The following is a 21,158-nucleotide window of genomic DNA, read 5'->3' on the forward strand; positions in this document are numbered from 1 at the left end:
TTATTTAATATTTAAATGTTAGGTTTGAAGATTTTTTTGAGATTTTTGCTGTATTTTGCCAGATGAACAGGCTGATAATTCATCTTACTCTTGTCCTGCTGCTTTTCCCCAGCAGCCAGGGGTTTATCAAATGCATTTATCAGCAAGGTCATAGTTATATCTAATGAAAGCTTGTGCTGCCACCACTTGTGTATGAGCAGGTAACCAGCAGCCTTAAAAAAGTATTCAAAGTTACTGATTTAAAATATTTGCAGGTGTTCATAAATATATCCAAATTAATTAGAGGAAGTATCAACTAAATATTAATTTAAAATTTCTTGAAAGTATTTTGAGGAAAATTAGCTGTGGTCCAATGCAGTGACATGCTTTGAAGTTCAGAGGGAAAAACATGTATATTAAATTTTTAAAAAATAAAAGGTATATTTTTCTTTATCATACCAGTCTAAGACAAAGCAAAATAAATGCTAATCTGTATAATCACTTGATTTTCCACAAATCAGATATTCTTGAGAAACAAACTCTTGTAAATTGTTGGCCTTCAGCTATAACCTGTGCAATGATCCTTTCCTCTTAAAACCTTCCTTCCTCTCCACTTACTCTTCTGTTTACTTTCTGCATCTTCCACGATTTCCTGGTAGCCCTGTGAGTCCAGCTGCTTCAGCTTTCCTTGGGGGAGTCACTGGTGAAAGACAAGCTCTAGTAATGTCACACCCAGCATGATGAAGGCCATGACCTGCATTTGCTTGAAAGTAATAATAGTAAAAACCCTGGTGCCTGGAACTGATGGACCTGCCCTGCTGAGGAGGCATCAGGCTGTAACCTGCTAAAGGTCAACTTGCAATTGATATTATTGTGCTTTTCAGTTGCATTGTAGGGCTTTTTCTTCCTCAAACATTATTAATTACAACACACATGTATGTAATTAAAATTATTATTATGAAGTTTTTACACAAAATAATTAGCTATAATAAGGCATTGGTGATACTGGCCAAGGTGGGGTCTCTTTCTTGAAGTGTTTTTCACTGTGAATGGCCGGAATCACTCATTTATCTCAATTATCACCTTCTTAAGTGCGTTTTTTCCCCAGTGTAGCAGATCAAGCCTAGCAGCATTACCCTCTGCTAATTATCTACTTCTTTCTCTTTTTCTTCTTCATACATAAGACATTTGTGGAGTTTTTTTCAAACCAGCAGCTGAAAGCATTCTGTGAAGATACATCCCTCTACTGAAGAGGAGAACCTCCTTCATATGCTCTGCTGCTACAAATCCTTTTTCCACATTAATTGCAAAGAAGGAGACTGCTGAAGAACTGTGTTTTAAAGAGTGGCTCTTTCTCACCATTGTTTTAGTTGGTGGTGGTGCAGGCTTTTTTCCTGCAGTACTCTAGGATGTGAATACAAATTATCTGTGGTCTTTTTCCCAGATGCCCAGTGAATCCACAGTAACAAACTCACTTTGTCTAGTCAAGCAGGAATTTACAGACCTGCCTTTGTAGCACCGTAGTGAGGGCTGTCTGCATCCTGGGTGATGTCCATAATTCTTCTCTGGTTGAGGAGTTTTACAGAGACATTCAACACATCATCCATCTTAGCTCCTGAGTGACAAAGCACAAAGAAGGGTTTGATTCACTTACCATCTGACAATACTTTTTATTGACAAGCTAAACAAGTGTTGCCAACACAGAGAAGAGATCAAACCACTCCAGTGTCTCAGCAAAGGTACATTCTGGTCACAATACAGTTTTCTGGGATGTCTGGATTTTTTCCCATCTCCATTGGCATCTATTACCATTTTGGTGGAAACCTGACACAAGGTTTGGCCTCTTCATCCACCTTCCTGTTCTTCTCAGAATTATTAACACTGTTTAGAGTGATATTCAGTGAAAATCTAGTCTCAGTATTTTCTATATATTTAAAAAGATAAATCTAAATTTATCAGAGATAAAATCTAATAATTTATTAAGTGTGGAAGTTAGCTGCTACCACAGTCAAATATCTTTTCTATCATCTAGAGTTGCCACTAGAAGAACTTTCTTCAGCAATAACTTGAATAAATATTATGAGCTGCCAGTTTCAGTTTCTTTCCCTTTGGGACACAAAAATCTGGTAAAGAACTTACCATACCTATTCCTATAAGCTACCATTCTGAAGGGAGCAATATACTCTAAATTCTTTGGAACATACAGCAATGGCACAAAATAAAAATTAATAGGAGGACATTGAAAGATTCCCTATCCCCTGCCTCTTCTTCCTCCCCCTGTAAAACTGAACATTTTCTAAGTTTCATCACAGCAGCTTTCAGCAGAGATGATTTCTTGCCCAAAGGCACAGGAAGATTAACCAGCTATATCCAACTGCTCAACCAATAACTCATCAGAAAAGGAGTCTAAAGAGCATATTGTAAGCTTCACAAATGCAATCAGTTTATCAAGGTCAGATAAGGACAAGAGCCTGAAAAGATATGATTCAGGATAAAAACTGAACAGATACTGATACTCCGCAATTAGAAACCAAATGAGGCTACCTGCTGAATCGCAGGGGTGAAATACCACATTCTGCAAAAATTCACTGTCAATAGAACATACACAGCCTGAAATCCCTGCTGATGAGGAGAAATTAACTTTGTAGTCAAAAAATTTATTGATGCTTTCCTTTTACAACCGTACAGTGGAATTGGAGAGATTAGGAGGGAATTTGTAATGCATAAATGAAGAGCTTTTATGCACATTTTTTATCACATCAGTGAAATGACAGTATGTCTCTGACAATGACCTCTGGTATAATCATCATTAGTGATGGGCAAGATGGCATCTGCTGAGAGGCTGACACCTGACAGGTGAAATATATGTATTTTTTATGAAATTGAGGGCAACATTTTAATGGCAAAAATGCTGCATAGATAAAGTCAGAAAATTAAATTGCTGTACAATCTTGAATAAGTAAAACTGGGAAAGAAGTAACCTATTGTTCAGAAGATATGAGGCAAGAAGGAAGGACAGGAGAGAAGAAAACATAGAAACAAAAGAATGTGTCATGGCCAATGTGCCATTCAGCAACTGTAGAAAACAACAAACAGGCAAAGGAAAGTTAAAAATATTTCTGATCTTTGCAAATCTTGTTTGTAAAAATCAACTGCTTTATTTTTTTTATCCCTTTTTAATTTGTAATTCAGAAGAACAGATGGCTTGGTATGTCCTAAATAAAGGTCCTTATCCTTAGATAATGTTTTTGCTGTAGCATTGATTGTCCCTTGGAATAGTTGGAAATGAACATGCAAGCTGTCAGTTTGCTGTGGTGCTGTGCTCATATATGTGATTCACTAGGAGTTCAGGGTTCAAACTGCACTTTACTTACCATCACAAAAAAAAAAAAAAAAATCCTAAGGCTTTTTGCCTTTTTGAGCACATGAGTGTATTGTAGAAATGCATGAGAGAAGCTGACTCAACGTTTGAATCAACATTGTCTTTCTTACACCCAGCTGCCTGGATGCATAACCACCTGTATTCCCCAAAGCATTTATTGATTTGGCAGAAAAACACACCTAAAGTCACCTTTATGTGGTGTCAGAAAGGTTTGTTCTCTGGAGATGTGCAGCTCTGACACCACAGAGATTGCTGTGACAGAAACTCCTCTTCAGTCCAGTTAAAGTTTGGTTAAAGCTTAGAGGGTTTTAGAAAGTAAAGAAGAAGTAACTGCTTGCCAGTCCCTCTTATTGTTTCACATTAGTAATGTGTCATAAAAATATGTATATGGATAAAAACTTGCCATCTAAAGACTGGTTTAAAATATGTCATTTGTGCTTGCTAATTATCTTGTAGGACTGCCATCAGTGAGTAGGCATTGAGTATAATCAACACCTTTTTTATTGCTTACCTACAGCGTTTCCTTAGTTTTCTGGAAGCACTGACAGTAACCCTGTGGTTTTCTGTTACAAGCTTGGTCTTTACATGACATGTTTTCAGTCTCTCAAAGAGAAACTTGCTTCATGAAGCTGTTCTTGAATGGTCTTCAGCCAGATTTGTGTGTGCATGCATTGTGTGCAGTACTGTGTGCAGTACAGTGAGGCTGAGATTAGTCAGAGATTAGTTTGGCAAGAGGTTCTTGAAATCAGAGGCATAGAAGGAAAGCATTTCCTTTCCACTATTTTTTGGTTCAGATGCTCAAATTCCTTTCTCTGTCAGTAAAACCTAGGACATTACAACATTTTAGAAAATAATGCTGCTTTCATTTCTATATCAGCTGCAGAAAATTTGGTAGTTCTTCATTAAAAATGAAGTTCCTACAAATGCAAATGAAAATGAAAAGTGGAAGTGAAATATGTTGTTATTCTGTCATTGAAAGTGTATTTGTAGACACAGAAGACAAGATCTGAAATTTGGTTTATATTGCTGAAAGAAAAATATTGCCTTAGGAGAACACTATGAAAAAGATCTGCATGTGGAATTTAAAAAACAAAAATTGAGATTCTCTACATCTTTACCAAAAGATATACTCATAATGAGAAAGACATTCTTAACTGTGAAGGCTGCATAGTTCAGTCAGAGGTTTGAAGATGTATGTCAGCTACATTTTTAAAACCTTCACACTTCAAAGTACTGGAGCTCTGAAAATTTTCATAGAAGCAAGATCATTTCAAATACTTGATAACATAAAGTGATATCAATGAGTAATTCCATCAATAAAACTTACCACTGCTGTTAAGTTTTTATAAATTCACATGATTCACTTTCTGACTATACTTGTTGATTTCTGGAAAAATAGCAATGCAATGGTTTCTTGCTCACTGGATTCAAATAATTGCAAGCATGTATTGAAACTGTCATCACCTTAAGCAAATTATTTTTTTGTTTAATTTAGTTTTGAAAATTCTAGATTTTCTAAGACAAGCAAAAGGAAAAGTTTAGTTGAAGATCTGGTGCCATGAACAAAATAATAGGAATGTATTAGACCTTAAAAACCAAAAAATTTTGGAGTAAATACATACTGGTTAGAAATACCCTAACTTTAAAAAAGCTGCAAATCTTTGAATGTCTTCTCATTGTCACATGGACCAACTCTTCAGCAGAACTGTGAAAGGAACACTGAAGCTTAGCCCTTCATCTGCAACAGGGGCAACGTTCAGAGCATTTTTCTTTCTTTTAGTACAGGTGCAGATCAGGCAGAGATAAAAGCAAAACAGAAATGACAGTTTCAGATAATAATAGAAGCTGATGCTTTGTGCAGTGGACCAATGCTGATATGATGGTACTCAGGTGTCACACTTGTGCTGTGCTAGGAAAATCACTGCTTCGCAGTTAAAACCATTGCAGTTCTGTACAAAAACGGTATATAATGAAAAAGTAATGTAGGAAACAGCTCCTTAAGTGCTCATAAAATTTGCAGGTCCTGCAACAGCTACTGTTCAGTGTGCTGTGCATAGCAAGGGTGCTTTGGTGTCCAAAATGAATCAGTTCAGGGCACCTGAAGAAGACGTAGGTGAATCTTGCAGCAGCAGGTGGTCAGATAGTTTTTAAAATAAAATATAGTAATAGCTTAATGTAGATATTGTTACAAATTTTCTTTTATTGTTACCACTATTTTTGATAATTAAAGATTTTTTCTTGTGCACAACAGGTATTTCATCCCTCTGCCCTATAGTCACTCCTTATATGAAGAGGAAAGGCAGGTAAAAAATATTAGGAGAGACAGACTAATGGTATAGAAAAAAATAATGTAGCTATTGAAACCCGTGCTTAAGTAAGTAAAAAGAAATTCAAATACTGGAAAAAATTCAGACTCTTTAGTCCACTTCCCAGAGACATTATAGTCAAAGCCAACTCATGGAATAACATGGAAGCAGAGAGAACAATAACCTGAAGCTAGATTTACACAGATCTTTGTGGTAGGATTTCTGCCTTAATTTGTGCATATAATTGCTCTTTGTCTATGTCCCACTTCAAGTCAATTGAAGCTCCTTCCAGAGTGTGATTCATTATCTCTTAAAATAGATCTGATAAATTATCTAGAAAGAGAGCCTAAGGTAAGTTGCTCACAATTAGATGTCTAATTTTTGAGCAGCTGAATCTCACTTAATGCTGACAGTAAAGTAAGATCAGAGAGTACATGCATGGCAGTTGCCTTGTTCTTTCCTGTAACCTCTATCCCACTCTAATGAAACAGCCCTCATGAGAATGATTTTTTCCAAGCTGAATTATGCTATAAGGATTAGTTTTTACCTCCTATCTTTTCCTCCTTCTTAGCGCTTCTGTCTTGTTCTTCTTGAAATCTTTTCAATCTCTCTGCTCCCAGGTCTATGTTCTTTTCTCATTCTTTGCTTCTTTATTTCCCTTCCAATATACTAGTTTTAGCTGAAGGTCCTCTAGGGTCTGTAGAGCCTGTCCATTCCCTCCTTCCACTATGCCATACCTCAGGGTAATCTCATCTAACAGCAATCTAATGTACCATTTCTTTTTCTACTGGGAAGGAGTGTAATTTACTATCAATACCAATCCTGTTTCCTTCCACTCCAGCTAAAACCTTGTTTCTCTGATACCTCCAGGTAAGAACATGATCTGTTCTAAAGTTTACCTGCATTACCTATCTCTGCAGCAGCATCTCTCCTTTCAGAAGTGTTGTATGAACTGCAGATATCAGTCTCTGTTTGCAATTTCTTCCAGAAAAGACTACAGACTCCATCCAAATATTTTAGACCAATTGTACATTATACCAAATAAACCTCTTTTTCTTGCATTGGCTTTTATCCAGGCTCCCAGCATCATGTGTCATCCTTTTTCTGGCCTTGACCAATGCAGTCTTGCTTCTGTTCAGCAGTCTTGCTAGTGTTTTCTGAATGCTGTAAGGATTGTTTTTCCTCTGTTTTTGAGGTTTTTTAATTTCTCTTTGTAGCTATCCATTGGATCTCCCTTTTTTTTCAATTAAAAAAAGCTTTTTGTTAACTTCATAGCTTATTCCTTCTTCTCATCATTTCAAACAGACAACTGCCTCATAACCAGCCTCTCTCATTGTTCTTGATTTGATTCTTATTAGGAGCATCCTAAAGCAAACATCTTTCATCATTTTGCTGAAATGATGTCCCCAAAGAAACAGCAAAATTGTCATCATCTGTGCTATTCATGTGCTACATATTTCTATTGTCTATTATTCTTCCCAATTTTAGTTTCTCTTCTTTTGAATAACAGCTTGTCTCCACTCTCCTATAAAATGCTCAATCTGTATAATATTTTTTCTCCTGGTTTTTTTTCTCCCAATCTTTGTTTTTTCAGCAGAGTCTTGATTTATAGTTAGAGTTCATAGTAGTAATATTAATTAAAAGAAAGAAAAATAGGGAGAAACTGCAGTGTTTGGTGTAATATAAATCGATACACTGCCAAGAAGGTGGGACTAGAAACTAATTGTAGTTATTTTACATAAAAACTTACAACTATTTACTTTTGATGGCCAAGGAATATTTAAATGAAGTTGCAATACTGTAGTTTCATTTTTCTCAATGAAAAATTCTGTTGAAAAATTTTACTGTCAGGAAAAATAGAATAGTGAAAAAAGGAGTTAATGCAGATTCATAATCTTGAAAATGAACATGCAAGGTTAAAAGTGATCATATGTTCCTTTCAACTTCACAAATTTGTCCCAACCCTCGTACTTCCTGAAGTGGCAGTATCCACTCTGACTGGTTGACTGAATATTATTCTATACAGCTCAGCTGTGTTGTGTTGTATTATTATAACTTGAATCTTTTTGATTTCTGTGTGCAGTGCTATATAGTGCAGCAAGAACTCCTCCAGTCAAAAAAGAGTTATTTCTGAATTACCATTCTTCAATAACAGAATTCAGCAACCATGCTTATTAAATCAAAACTTTGGAAAAGGAAGCATAAACCCAGTAGTCCATATAGATGAGAAATATGTTTCTCAATATTTGAATTGCTCAGATGTGAAAATCAGTGTAGGCTATACAATCACTCTTATAATGTGCTTATAAAGGGATTTTCATAGCAATGCGATCTTACCAGATGCATGGTTTATTTCTTCAGGATAACAGTACTGACTAATTTCAAATTATTTTTATAGGGTGAAGATATAAATCAGAAAATCTTGCATCCTGTGAAGCACAGGGAAGGGTTCCGTAATTGAAGCTACTTTACAGCAATGGGCTACTCCATCAGAGAGGCTTTTTCACTCCCAAAATTTGTAAGGAAGCTGTGAATCTTTGGCACATAAACCTTTGAGAGTTAGATACTCTGATCATAGTTTGATCATTTCTTGGAATGGACAAACTCTTTTTCTCTAACTCTGATTTAAAAGCATAATTCAACTTCCATTTTTCTTTCTTTTTTCCTAATTTTAAACAACTAGATTTCTACAGACAAAATCTTCTCACTGTATTATCTTTTTGTTAGAATTCCTTTGCCCTCCTATTTTTTTTTTCACCAGACATTTTTAATACCCATGAAAAGCCACTTTGAATTCTAGTCAAGTTGTTAAACAACAGAATTCGGAGGGCCTTGGAAGAAGGCAAAACAAGCTAATTCATTTATTTCATAAACTGCCTATGAACAATAGCTCTAGCACATGCAGACTGAAGGCAGGCAATTCTCCAAATCTAGGCAAAAAAGTAACTGATTTAGTCATGGTCTAAATTAAATTTTATAAACTAATTTACCTCTTTTTTGTATATACTACATTTATTCTGTAGGCTTGTTTACATAAACTCTTATCCCACAATCAGAATATTGCAATGTCATATTTAGTATTTTAGAAAAAGATGTCATTTTAATAACTCTTGTCTTCTCTCTACTGCACTGTTTGGTTAGTTAAATTCCCTGCTATAAACATTTTGCTTGTCTATCTAAAGATTTCTTTGCACTCACCTCTCTCTTAAATCTGAGGATTCTTTAAAAAAAAAAAAAAAACTAGAACCAACTTCCCCCAGAAAAGAAGAAAACAAACCAGCAAACAAGCAAACAAAAAAACCCAACCAAACAAGCAACAGCAAAAACCCCAACATGTGTGGCTGCATTCTCTTGGAGGAAAATTGAGTTTAAAAGTCATGTGCAAAATTAAAGGTTCTTATTGGCAGTGTATGCCCAATGCATGACCTAGATAACCATTTTCTAACATATCAACTGCTTTATAGCAATTGCAGCTGCTCAACCACCTAAATGTCCACAATGAGCCAGCACCAAAATGCAAAGGAACAGTGGGTGTGATAAAGGCTATAATCCTGCAGACACCCTATTCCACTATTTCCCTCCTGACTTCCCTAGCTCCATTCCCTTAGTTTCCTAGCTGCAGGCTGGCCTGCAAAAGATACTTGTCCTGACTAAACTTCTTGTCAATGAGCTGGGAAGATAGATGAAGCCACAAGCCTTGTGGAACATCACTCCCTTGCAGTAATAGTAGCCTCCTCCAGCCAGGTCTCATAAGCTCTTGGAGGTCTATTACTCACCCAAGATAGCTCAGCTACCTTTGGAGGCATAAAATCAGCAGGATGGCTTCTGTTGCAGTGTTGGAAACAAAAAGGTTTAATAAAAGGCAAAATAACAAACAGAGAAAAACCAAGGCAGATGCAAGAGGTTCTTGCTCCTGGTAAAACACCTCACAAAAGCGATTAGTTCGTTTGTTCTCTTCTTTTTCTAGTCAGTTGCCCAGGTGGGACTTTTTGGCTTCTGTCCAATTAGCTATCCTTAAGTTTGAGGTGAAGTCCCACAGGCCTGTGAGATGCATTTTTCACCTAATCGAGGAGAGAAACTTCTGGGCTTCTTTCTTTTTTAAAGGGACAAAGGGTAGTTTTGTCACTCCATCAACAGAGGGCACATTCCTATACCTAGCCGTCTTTTACTTCACAAACCAGAGAGCCCAGGTCTCTCCCTTTCTGCTCTTGTTGCACAGCTGACCAGCTTTGCAGGAACAGGGAAATATTTTCAGGAGTGTCCTGGTGTAAGGTGGAAATGGGGAGAGCAAATGAAGTGTGAAGAAGTGCAGGGATAGCAGTTTTGCACTTTTGATGCATAAACAATTTAGGAGGCTTCCCATATACTTTGTGTTTTCCTACTGCTCTGGGCCTGTGAAAGACCAGGAGTATGACCTGTCTTCTGACTGACAGGTTAGCTCATTGCAAACATAACAAGTAAATGTGTTGGGAGGACTATTCCAAGCAAATACAAAAATAGAGTACTTAACTTTGGGGTAGGATGATCATTCCAGAGAAGCTTCAGGTTTAATTAATTCCAATACCCTGAAAGCAAGCAGGAAATCACAAAACATTGACTTTGGTATGTTCTGTGTGTTTAGTTTGCCTGAGTCTTATGCCTGTGGTTTTTAAAGATGCATGGAAATGTTAAACCACAAACCAGCAAAAGCAGTGAAAAAGTAATTCTGAGCAATGGATGTGCTCTGTCCTTTTCCTTCCCAAAGACAGACATGTTTTAAATTAAGCTTCCCATACTTGAGTTCTGCAATTTTTACCATAATAGCTAACTACTGCTAGCAACACCAAATATTCAAGGACATTTCTCTGCCTTATGGACTGGGTTGGGTAGTTTTAAGCTTATATTGTTCATATTTATAGACCAAATAATGTAGGGAAAAAAAATTAAGCAACCAAGCCAAAAGAAAAAAACACCCAGTTTTAATTCTAAATGATTCTTCTTATGAATTCCTTTCAGAGTTTTTCTTTTCTTTATAACAAAAAGGTATTCAAAGTATTTATTTTTTCAATTAATTTGAAATTTTAAAAAACTGTGCTAAGATGCAGAAGGAGCCACAAAATTTAGAATTTTCAAAACTCTTTCCATAATATACTTGGATAGTTCGTATTATTTAGCAAATAACATGCACAGAAATTAGGAACCTATTGAAAATTATTCACGAACATATCCCCTAATGAAAAAGTAACTTTTGGAATTTAGTGCAAGCATATAGGAGGCTAATGTAATGTTTCTGCCAGCTATCTTGCCCAGGGATCAAGCAGCCATGGGAACTGAAACCATTTTAAGGAGGAATTATCACAGTTGCTATACCTTCCATAAGAATAAGGACAACTGTCCCTTTCTGACATTACCCTGCTGGGTGACAGAGTATTATGTGGTCCTGAAATGCTGTGACTATTAAACTCTACAATCCTATTCTTACAGGTCACTGAAAACACTTTGAAATGCTTTTTTATAGCTCAGCCACAGATAAATGAAGCAGAAAATGTCTGTGTTAGAGACTTGTCAATTAAAGTAGACAAAAAAATCTTTGCTTTTTCTGCCCTTGTTTTGACAGATTTATTTTTATTTCTCTTGTAGAGGATTTTTTTCCTTTTTTTAGAATTTAAAAGACTGAATATGTGGAAATGAAGCTTTCAGTTTTGAACAAGGGAATAGAATTTCTGCATTGTACAAGCATGTGAGATATGCTAAAATATTTTGAAGTCCTCTCAGTGGTACTGTTTTACCTCTAAATTTTGTTGCCTGATGCATTAAGGAGTAAGGTACATGTGTTCTGTGCAGTTGCTTTGAATCTTTGACATACAAGTATTTTTCAAAATGAACCTTGGTCCAGTGTCTATTGAGACATGCACAAGACTTAACTACAATCCATACATGAACTGCAAAGAAAAAAATTCTTGTACAGATAGGACAACCTTTTCCTCTCCCTCTCCTCTCCTCTCCTCTCCTCTCCTCTCCTCTCCTCTCCTCTCCTCTCCTCTCCTCTCCTCTCCTCTCCTCTCCTCTCCTCTCCTCTCCTCTCCTCTCCTCTCCTCTCCTCTCCTCTCCTCTCCTCTCCTCTCCTCTCCTCTCCTCTCCTCTCCTCTCCTCTCCTCTCCTCTCCTCTCCTCTCCTCTCCTCTCCTCTCCTCTCCTCTCCTCTTTCAAATTTTTTGTTTCATTAATCCATAGGACATTATAAAGTAATTTTAGCAAAAACACTAACAAAACAGGTATTGCTAGTGTAAATCATTCCCATGAACTGTACAAGTATTTCATAGCTCATTTTTTATATTCTCTTATCAGTATGGAAAATCCCTGCACTTTCCAGCTTGAGTGCATGGACATAGACCTTGGGACCTTATGATTGAGGTTGGGGTGCAGCTTCCTTCCTGATTTTGAGCATGAATTGAAAATGTTGTGCATGATATGATCTTTACACCAGGTTGACTGGTGTATCAGTTCCTTTTGCAGTGAAGAGGATTTTTAGGTCCAAGTTCACTTTTATTGGCCATGTCTGGAAAGTCTATTCTACTACTTCTAAGTCATATTGTGCTAGATAACACTGCGGTCAGAAGTCCACATATGAGAAATTTCTTTTTCAAATTAAGGCTTGAGGGATACTAGATACAGGTGGTGCAAGGGCGAGTTTCTGTAGTTTCCAATCTGCTCTCCCTTCTTCTGGTTCCTATGCACCAGTGCAGTAAAATTCTGTCTAACAGGAGACTGTAGACAGAGTCTACACCAAGAAGAATAATGATTCCTTGCCACGTCTGATCATGTGTATTTTCTCATATATCTTTGAAGATCCTGTGCTACTTGGCAGGATTTAGAAATTAAAGTCTCACTAGAGAAGTCCCACTGAAAACATGAAGGACAAGTGACAGATTTTAGTCTGTTTTAAAAAACAGAAGCTAACTATAGATGGGATTTACATACACAGTTTCCTCTATTTTCTTTCAAAAGAATAACAGACAGAAACCAAGTTTCTTGAAACAGACAGCTATCTGTTTCTCCTCACTGCAGCCCATTTCTATCCCACCAAGGTTATGTGGGTGCATTATCTATACGTATTCTGTATTAAGATATCTGTATTCTGCATGTTTCTCTATCAAAAAGTGAGGAAATCATTTAATAATACTGCCTAGAGCTTTCCATTTAAATTTTCATTGCATCTGGTAAAGCTGCTAAGTGAACGAGCATTGACTTTCTGAGGTAAAAATAAACCCATCGTGCTTTAATTTTTTTTGGCAAGGAACCAGCATTTCATAATTTCATCCTTTTGGTTTGTTATGGGCTATAACTCAACTTTAATGATCTGATTCAGTGAAGTAATAAAATCCCAGCTTCACTTCAGCTTTTTTTCTTTATAATAGCCAGATTTATTGGTCCATACGTGGTTTTTAACATCTGCAGGTCAGAAACTGTCAAATTGCTTAGACCAAGGTATGTGTTTGTTACTTGGGCACAAGTGAAGACATAGATTTCTGTATTAGGATTATCAAAAGACTGATGATTGTATCACTAGTGATGAATGACTCCATGGTTCTCTGTCAGGTTTTTTATTTACTTCTTAGGTACTGTCACCCATATTTTAGCACAGAAGAAAACAGATTAATCCAAAAGGAACCAAAAGGACGAAGAAGTGTTTGAGGAACTGGTAGACATTTAAACATATGTGAGGAAGGTGAAGGAGATAATACATTGAAAATTATAGTTTCAATTCTGCCTGTTTAGGAAATGTGATAGAAATAAGAAAAATGTCTAACATTTCAGTTAGATATGAAAAATACATAAGAAGAAGGCACAGAATAAACTGATTTACAGTCAAAATTGAGAGGGAAAGTGTAGTTGCCAATATTTACTTCCCTTGACTATTTTTTTTTTTTCCATCAAATTAGGGGTCGACAGGTAGGGTAGAATTAGAGGGGAAGGATCATGTCCCTTGTCTTGCTGGCAATGACTTTCCTAATGAAGCCCAGAAGTCTGCTGGCCATCTTTGCCCTGGCAGCACATTACTGTTTCATATCCAGCTTGTCCCACAGGGCCTTCTTTGCAAAGCTGCTTTCCACCTTTTAGTCCGAAGTGTAACGTGAGGTTATTCCTTCTCACAGGCAGGACTTTCCATGTCCCAGGAGGGTGCTCAAACCTGGAACCAGGGAGGCTTCCTAGAGAGCTGGTCGATGCCCCAAAGCTGTCAATGGTTGAGAGACATTTGGTCAAGGCCCTTAGTAATGCACTTTAACATTTAGTCAGCCTGAGGTGGTCAGGGAGTTGGACAAGGTGATTGTGTCTTCCAGCTGAGAAGGGGAAATATAGTGGTAGAGGATGAGGAAAAGGCTGGGGTGCTTAATGCCTTCTTTGCCTCAGTCTTTAATAGTAAGACCAGTTGTTCTCAGGGTACCCAGCCCCCTGAGCTGGGAGACAGAGGTGAGGAGCAGAATGATGCCCCCTTAATCCGAGGGGAAATGGTCAGCAGCCTGTTACACCGCTCAGACTAACAAAAGTCTAAGGGGCTGGATGGGATCTGCCCAAGTGTACTGAGAGAGCTGGCAGAAGGATTCGCTGGGCTAATTTTCATCATTTAGTGGCAATCCTGACTAACCAGGGAGGCCCCTGTTGACTGGAGGTTAACATGTTTATGTAACACCCATCTACAAGACAGGCTGTAAGGAGGATCTGGGGATATACAGATTTCCTCTCCAGCAGGAAAAACAGCTTTCCTGGAGCTCTAGAGGCTAAAATTATTTGCTCCTAAGCATTTGAAAGTCCTATCCAAGGAAGTGTGGAGTCACTGTCCCTGCAAGTATTCAAGAAATGAGTCGATGTGGCACTTAGTGCACTGGTATAGTTGATATGGTGGCATTCACTCAGGGTTTGGACTTGATAATATTTTATGTATTTTCCTTCCAAAATGATTCTGTGATTCTGTGATAATATGCCAACAGATGAGATCATACTTACATTCCCAAGGAAAAAAAATTGAAAGGAAAAGCTTAATGAAACACGTCATAATCATATAATCAATATGAAGAGGGGTGATGTTGTTTCTGTTCTTTTAATGAAGCAACTCCTGTAATTTCCGCTTCACAATATCCAGTTACTAAAAACATAATAAATATGGGCTGGGTGGTTTTGCCTTGACTTGTAAATAACATTTGACCAATAAGTAGTATGCAGGAGCAAGGACTGCGTACCACTGATTGCGTTTGATCTTCAGATGGTAGAATTAAAGCCTAAAATCCATTTTCCTGCAGCCAGAGAAAATTATGTATTCAGCTCCTACAGTCAGCACCTGCATTTCCAAAATTAGCAAACATTTTGAGATAGCTACATAGATACCAACAAATCGTGTGTCTAATATCTGTCTTTCATTGAGCAGTATTTTATTTTTAGCACGCTATTCTTTTCTCTTTTCAGAAGCAGAATTTCAAGACAGAAGTCATAAAGACTCCCCGTGTGACGGGTGCAGACACCTGTGCACTTACGCAGGCATGCATATATGCATTTAACACGCACCACGCACACTGCATACAATTTTTTTTGTCATTCAAATAAGAAACAGAAAAGAACATCAGGAGGGATGTGGTTCAATAATTACCTTTTTTTTTAACACAGCATTAGGCTTTTCCCAGAACTTGCTCATGGATAATTCTAATCTACTCTTCAAGTGTGGGAGTTCTTCAGTTCTCCTTCTATGTTTTTGTGCACATAATTCTTTAAACAGGGGAAGAACAGGCATTTTGGGAGTCCATTTTGGGGTCCATTTAACAAATTCATATTTGAGGAATCAAAGGTTTCTAAGGTTCAATTTCCATTTGAAATTCAAAGCCAGTTTCATTCTTATGAAATAAGTATTGATTTTCCACAGAGAAATGCTAATCAGAATGCTGCTGAAAAAGGAAAGGAAATTGAGTGTAGAAGAAAGGCACTGTGAAAGAAGATAGGAAATTTAGTACCTCCTCTTTTTCTGAAGGGAATATTCTTGGAACTTTGAGCTTGATGTCCAAGATTCTCTACAAAGCAAAGTCCATGAAAATAAATACTGACATTTCAGATACTTTTCTTGATATCATGCTTTTGTCATAGTGATGTAATTCAAAGTACAGGGATTATTTCAAATGTTGACATTATGAATGCTTTCATGAGGTTTAAGACCAATCCTTAAATCTAGTCTCCTTTCTCCAAGAGCTTTGCATAAGACCTGGAAAATATTAGGAATTCTTGTTTCTTAATTCAAAAAGATACAGAAAATTCACAGAGGTCAGAATGAGAAGGAACCACTGAGATCAATGGACACTGGTCCTGGAGTCAAGCTTCCACAGAACTTACATCTTGTGATGGTTAGAGTCTTGTTCAGCCTCTCCCTTCTACGTAGAGCAGGACATTTTCTTCAGATTACCTTCCAGAGGTGCCTCCAAATTTAATTTTTTCCTTGATGCTATGGTAATCAGTGAAAATAAAGCTAGAGGACAGAATCCAGCAGCTTCCAACTCTGCACACCTAGTCTGCATCCCAGCTCCACGTCAAGTTAAATTTTGGACAAGTTTCCCTTCTTCCTCCACTTCATAACTTTCGAGTTTCCATTTGTAAAGACCTGGTGAAAGCAGCAGTGTGATCCAACAAGTTCCAGCTAGACAGGGGCTGGTTTTCTTTAGGAGAACTAGGTTTGTCTGTTGACTGTTGCCTTAATGTAAAGTATTTGAGCTTCTCTAACTAAAAAATATGACTTTCCCAGTGGCTGTAGCTACACAGAGTTTGTAATCACGGTCAGCAGCAAAGAAGTTAAAAGACCAGAAAAATGCAAACTGTCACTCCACCTCCCCCACCACCAGCAGGCTTTATGAATGGTCTTTTATGAATGTTGTTAGCTTTCCAGCTACAAGACATTTTAAATGATGGATGAACAAAGGCATCATCTGTGCAAACACTGGGAAGTTTGAACCCAGAGGAAGGTTCAATAATTAGTCATGCAGAATATTAGCAACGCCCTTTGGTCATATTCCAAGTTCCTCCTGGATTACAGCACAATGTCACAAATCATCAGCTGCTGCAACTGGTGTTTTCACAAAGGAAAAGCTTCCTGGTGGTAATACTGAACTGAGAAATAATATTTGACTTTGCATCTTTCCTGAAAACTGGTAGTGCATAGGGACCATTTCACTCTACAAACAGCTTTTTCTAGTTATACTTCTGGAAAATTGACTATTTTTTAAATCATCTTTCCTTTCCAATCCTGTCATCCTTACAAAACTGAATGTGTTCAGCAGTAAAAAAGTGAGACAGTTTTCTACTGTTTATGTCATCAGCATAACTATGAACAGTTAAATATGCAGCGTCCTCTCTGTTATAGCTTCAAGCAAGCACTAAGAAGTTCCTTTCCAGACCCACTGTGGGCCCCAGGCTACACGGAGGGAGGTAAATGAGGGCAGGATTTGAAAGCAATGCTTTGTCTTTCCCAGTTGTACCAGAAGGAAGCATTTGCCCAGCAGAAGGGTTTTCAGATTGTATTGTGCATATATGAAACAACACAGTTTACTTTCCAGACTCCTGGAATGTTTGCAGAACAGATGCATAGAAAAAAAGGACATTTTAGTCAGCAAGCTAAGAAAATTTTATCTGGAAATTATTGGGGTATAACAAATAGACAACTTTATGCTACCATTTTTTGCAAAAACACTTTTAAAGTAGGACTGCACTTTAAATCGTTCGGCGTCAAATAAAACTAGACTGTAGGGACAGTATGGAGATAGAGATTATGTAAAGAGCAATAAAAAAAGTTAAAATGCCTTTCTCTTCAGCTCTAAGGTTCTCCAGCACATAGCAGATATCACAGTCACTGTTATTGGCAGCAAAAGCCCATATGGTGTTAAAGATACCCATACAGTGCTGCACAATACTCAAAAAAAAGAAAATCCTATTCACATAATATTCTACTTTTCTACTGGATCATTGTGCACTTAGTATCACTTCAAGATAAAAAAAGCAGTTTGGGCAGACAGGTTTTAAATGGAACTCAGTCAGGCAACTTTCCTCGATGAATCAGGCTGACTTCAGTGCACACGCAGCTGAAACCTTCTGTGATTAAATATTGGGTATGTACAGCAAGGCATTCTGGCTGTGACTTCAATTGTCTGTTTTAAAACACAAGCCTCCTGCAGAAAAAAATTATTTAGTTAGCTAAATAAAGTGCTTGTTGAAAATCCAAAGAAATCATTTGTGTGATAAATAAAGTTGCTTATTACCAAGCTAGGATGATTATAGCTATTTTATGAAATTTTAATTACATTATGTGGCTGCTCAAATATTGGTTTTGAACATTAATCAAGTTACTTGGGAAGCATTTCACGGAAGGGAAAATAAAAATGAAATGGCTTATTTACTAATCCCAATGTATTGAGAAAAAAATTCAGTGGGGAAATCATGAAAAAGCCATCAGGGAGAAAGCACTGCCTAAGAATGTTCACAGTCAATAGTAGTCTGAAACAAATTTTCACTTGAATGCTCCTCCAGTGCTCTCTCAGTAGTATCTCTATACTCCAGACAACATGGTGTACTTTAAAAGCCAAGTGTATACTTCTATAGGTAACTTTGTAGCCTAAAGCATTAAGATTTTTTGCATATTTAGGGAACAATAAGGTATTCTCATGTTACTAGATAAACCAATTTTGTTATTCAAAACATAAGGCTTTTTATGGGCTCTGAAAAATCCATAAAAATTTTTCGTCAGAAAGAATTTTTGCAGTGAAGAAAAGTGGATATAAGCCTGAATTAATTAGACAGATATGGATTGATGCTGAACTGATGTGACAAGTGCCCATGTTTTGCCACTGCATATGTTTTCTGTCTCAGTGATTTATTTCCTGTGGTAAATTGCACAGGACAGAGATGTCACCTGAAGTCTGCTGAATTATTTCATTTTACATTTTTATTACCCTTTAGAAACATTCCAGATTTGTATTAACATTGGCATCTTGAATAGCAATTCAAGGGCATTATCTGTGCATGCAGTTTTACTAAGTACATATCAGCACTGAGGGTAGCAAAAACCTCTTGGTGGTGCTTCATCACAGACATCCACAAACTCACAGCTGTGTCCAACAGAGCCCTTTACAGAGAGATTCAGGGGAGCATCTCTTCTGCAATGCATGACCTAACTCTGCTTTTCCCTCATCCACAATTAGAGAGATGTGGGAAAAAAGAAACCTTTTCCCTTCATTTTCTCCCTTGCAGAAACTGAATAAAGGCCCAGCATATTTCTGCCCTGTCAGCCCAGGAACTGCGGTTTATTGTTTCCTCACATCCAGAAGGAAGAGGGAAAGGACAGAAACAAGGCAGCAGATGCTGTTTTGCATTTCTGTCCAGGTGTATGAATAAAACATGCCTTGGGTCTTGAAGCTGGTGCTATAGCACACATGCTCTTTACTCATCAGGAGCCCCAAAAGCTGTCGCTTCATTCAGTTGCCTTCACATCAGACCCTTGGACATCCTCTTCCAGCCAATGGCTCATTTAGAACCTCTTCAGTAGGATACTGGTTGTGCTAAAGGGATGGGACAACAGCATGAAACACAGCTAGTTACTTTACAGTACTTTGATTTCAGCCTAAAAGAGCAGAGTTCACCTTTTCTGTGTAAATAGCTCTGCAAAGGTGGTTATGGGTCAGCAAAAGTGATGAGAAAATAACTTAAAGGAAAGTATCATAAATTTTCACACATGATAAAATCTAAACTGTACCAAAGTTATTTCCCAATATCTGTAGTTTTATTTCAAACTAGTTGATATTTTAATATAAATCATATGTTTTAATGAAGAAATTATAGCACTACATTAGGTTTTTGGTAATGACAATTCCCCATTGTTACAAGCCTTGTTCTCAGGCCATTTAAATACAATTCAATGTTCTCCCCAAAGTATTTTACTTGCATTGTGCAACACATACCTTATCAAGATAAAATATTTCTATGCATTGCTAATAACTTCAATACTAACATCTTATATAATTTGTGGAATCTCTTTTCTCTTTGGACAAGACAGAATTCCTGATAAGAGAAAAAAACAAAATGGACCAATCTGGAGTCCAGATAATCAAATAAAACTTTGAGTCTGAATATTTTTTTTTGCAGCAAAGGTTGAGATAGCATGCAAACCCAAGAGACAACTTAGGTATTCTCAGCATGTTTTATATAAATATTAAACTCAGAAAGCTCTGACTATTTAATCCTTGTCCAAGGGCTGACTGTCAGCTGCTTTTTTATGAAGATCAAAATATTATCCGGATTACTTCTAAGTTGTTGCCCATCTCATGTTGCTTTTTTCATTAAATATCAGCTCAGATCTTTTCTACTCTTAAAAATGATGGCATTCAGGATTGAACAATTGTATCACCAAAGCATGGTTATTGTCTGAGTGGGAATAGTGTATCTATGAATCTCCAAAGACACACATTCATTTTACTTCTAATTTATACAAATTGCATTAAACAGACTTAGTAATCAATGATCCTTTTAGGTCTCATCCAGCTCAGCATATTCTGTGATTCTGTAAAATATTAATCTTTCTTAAAAAGACTTACCTATATTTAACCATAGGCAAAAATATTTTGTACTACCCATACGTGTAAGCTTGTCTCCTTAGTGGAGCTTTAATTCCCAATATAAAAGTTTTGATTCTGTGAGATCCAGTGAAAAATGTCTCGCTTTTGTTGATTTATTTTTAGTCTAAATTGTTTACTTGTATATGTCAAGCAAACTCCAGGTATTTTGCTGGATTATTATCATTGAACATTTTGATAGCAGGAGGAGCAAAAATTTTGAGCACTTTTGTGTATATGTGTTTCAGCTCTTCGTATACCTATTTAGACAAAGTGAAGCATGATAAATCTTACAAGGAACAGTAAAATAGATTTACTGAAGGCTGCTGAGGGCTATGCAGCATTTCATAACTTTCAAAGGCACCATTAGAGATAGTACTTTTACCATTGCATTTCAGCAGGGTATGTCTTAAATTACCTTTGAATAGATGGACATTGAGGGAAAAGAAAGACCTTCAAAGAAAATTAAATTTTCAATGCAAGGACCATCCAGGTCCAAGGACATCCACATTTTTGTCCTTTGCACTTTTCAAAATTCAATTGAATAAGAATTGAGTAAGAGTATTTTATGTTCAGGTAATTATGTAATTATTTTGTTTTATAATACCTTTCATTCTAAAGTATCCCATGAAGCTTCAATATCCCTACAAAGGAACTGGAGGATATTTTGCTGAAGGATAACAGAGTATAGCTGGAGAACAAATAGCTTTCTGCCAAGTCAAAGTTTCAAGATGTAAAAAACTTTCTCCAGTCTTATCCTCTCACTAGATTAGTGACCAGTGAATTTATATGAGTGAGAAAGACTTATTTGTAATCCATGTACTTTAGCCTATGCCTTTTTCATTCCAATGAAATCCATAACCAGGGAGGAAAGGAAATT

The 21,158-nt window shown here is 36.9% G+C and overlaps 1 protein-coding gene and 1 long non-coding RNA gene across 12 annotated transcripts in view; one reads left to right on the forward strand and one right to left on the reverse strand.

Moving 5' to 3' along the window:
• Nucleotides 1-16,537, reverse strand: part of LOC132323699 (uncharacterized) — a 51,151-nt gene extending 34,614 nt beyond the window's left edge. For 5 of the 11 annotated variants that reach the window (XR_009485413.1, XR_009485412.1, XR_009485404.1 and 2 more), the window contains exons 1-2: nucleotides 15,289-16,537; nucleotides 1,484-1,594 (exon numbers count right to left, since the gene is read on the reverse strand). This is a non-coding gene — a long non-coding RNA (uncharacterized LOC132323699). Of the gene's footprint in view, nucleotides 1-597; nucleotides 1,595-13,233; nucleotides 13,882-14,884; nucleotides 14,983-15,288 lie in introns of those variants that run through there. The other 6 variants (XR_009485405.1, XR_009485409.1, XR_009485408.1 and 3 more) reach the window with 5 other exon arrangements.
• The window catches only part of GPC6 (glypican 6), a 715,829-nt gene that overhangs the window by 447,724 nt on the left and 246,947 nt on the right, over nucleotides 1-21,158 (forward strand). The gene's annotated exons all lie outside the window — the stretch shown is intronic.

This window comes from Haemorhous mexicanus, chromosome 2 (assembly GCF_027477595.1).
Source record: "Haemorhous mexicanus isolate bHaeMex1 chromosome 2, bHaeMex1.pri, whole genome shotgun sequence".
Lineage (NCBI taxonomy): Eukaryota > Metazoa > Chordata > Aves > Passeriformes > Fringillidae > Haemorhous > Haemorhous mexicanus.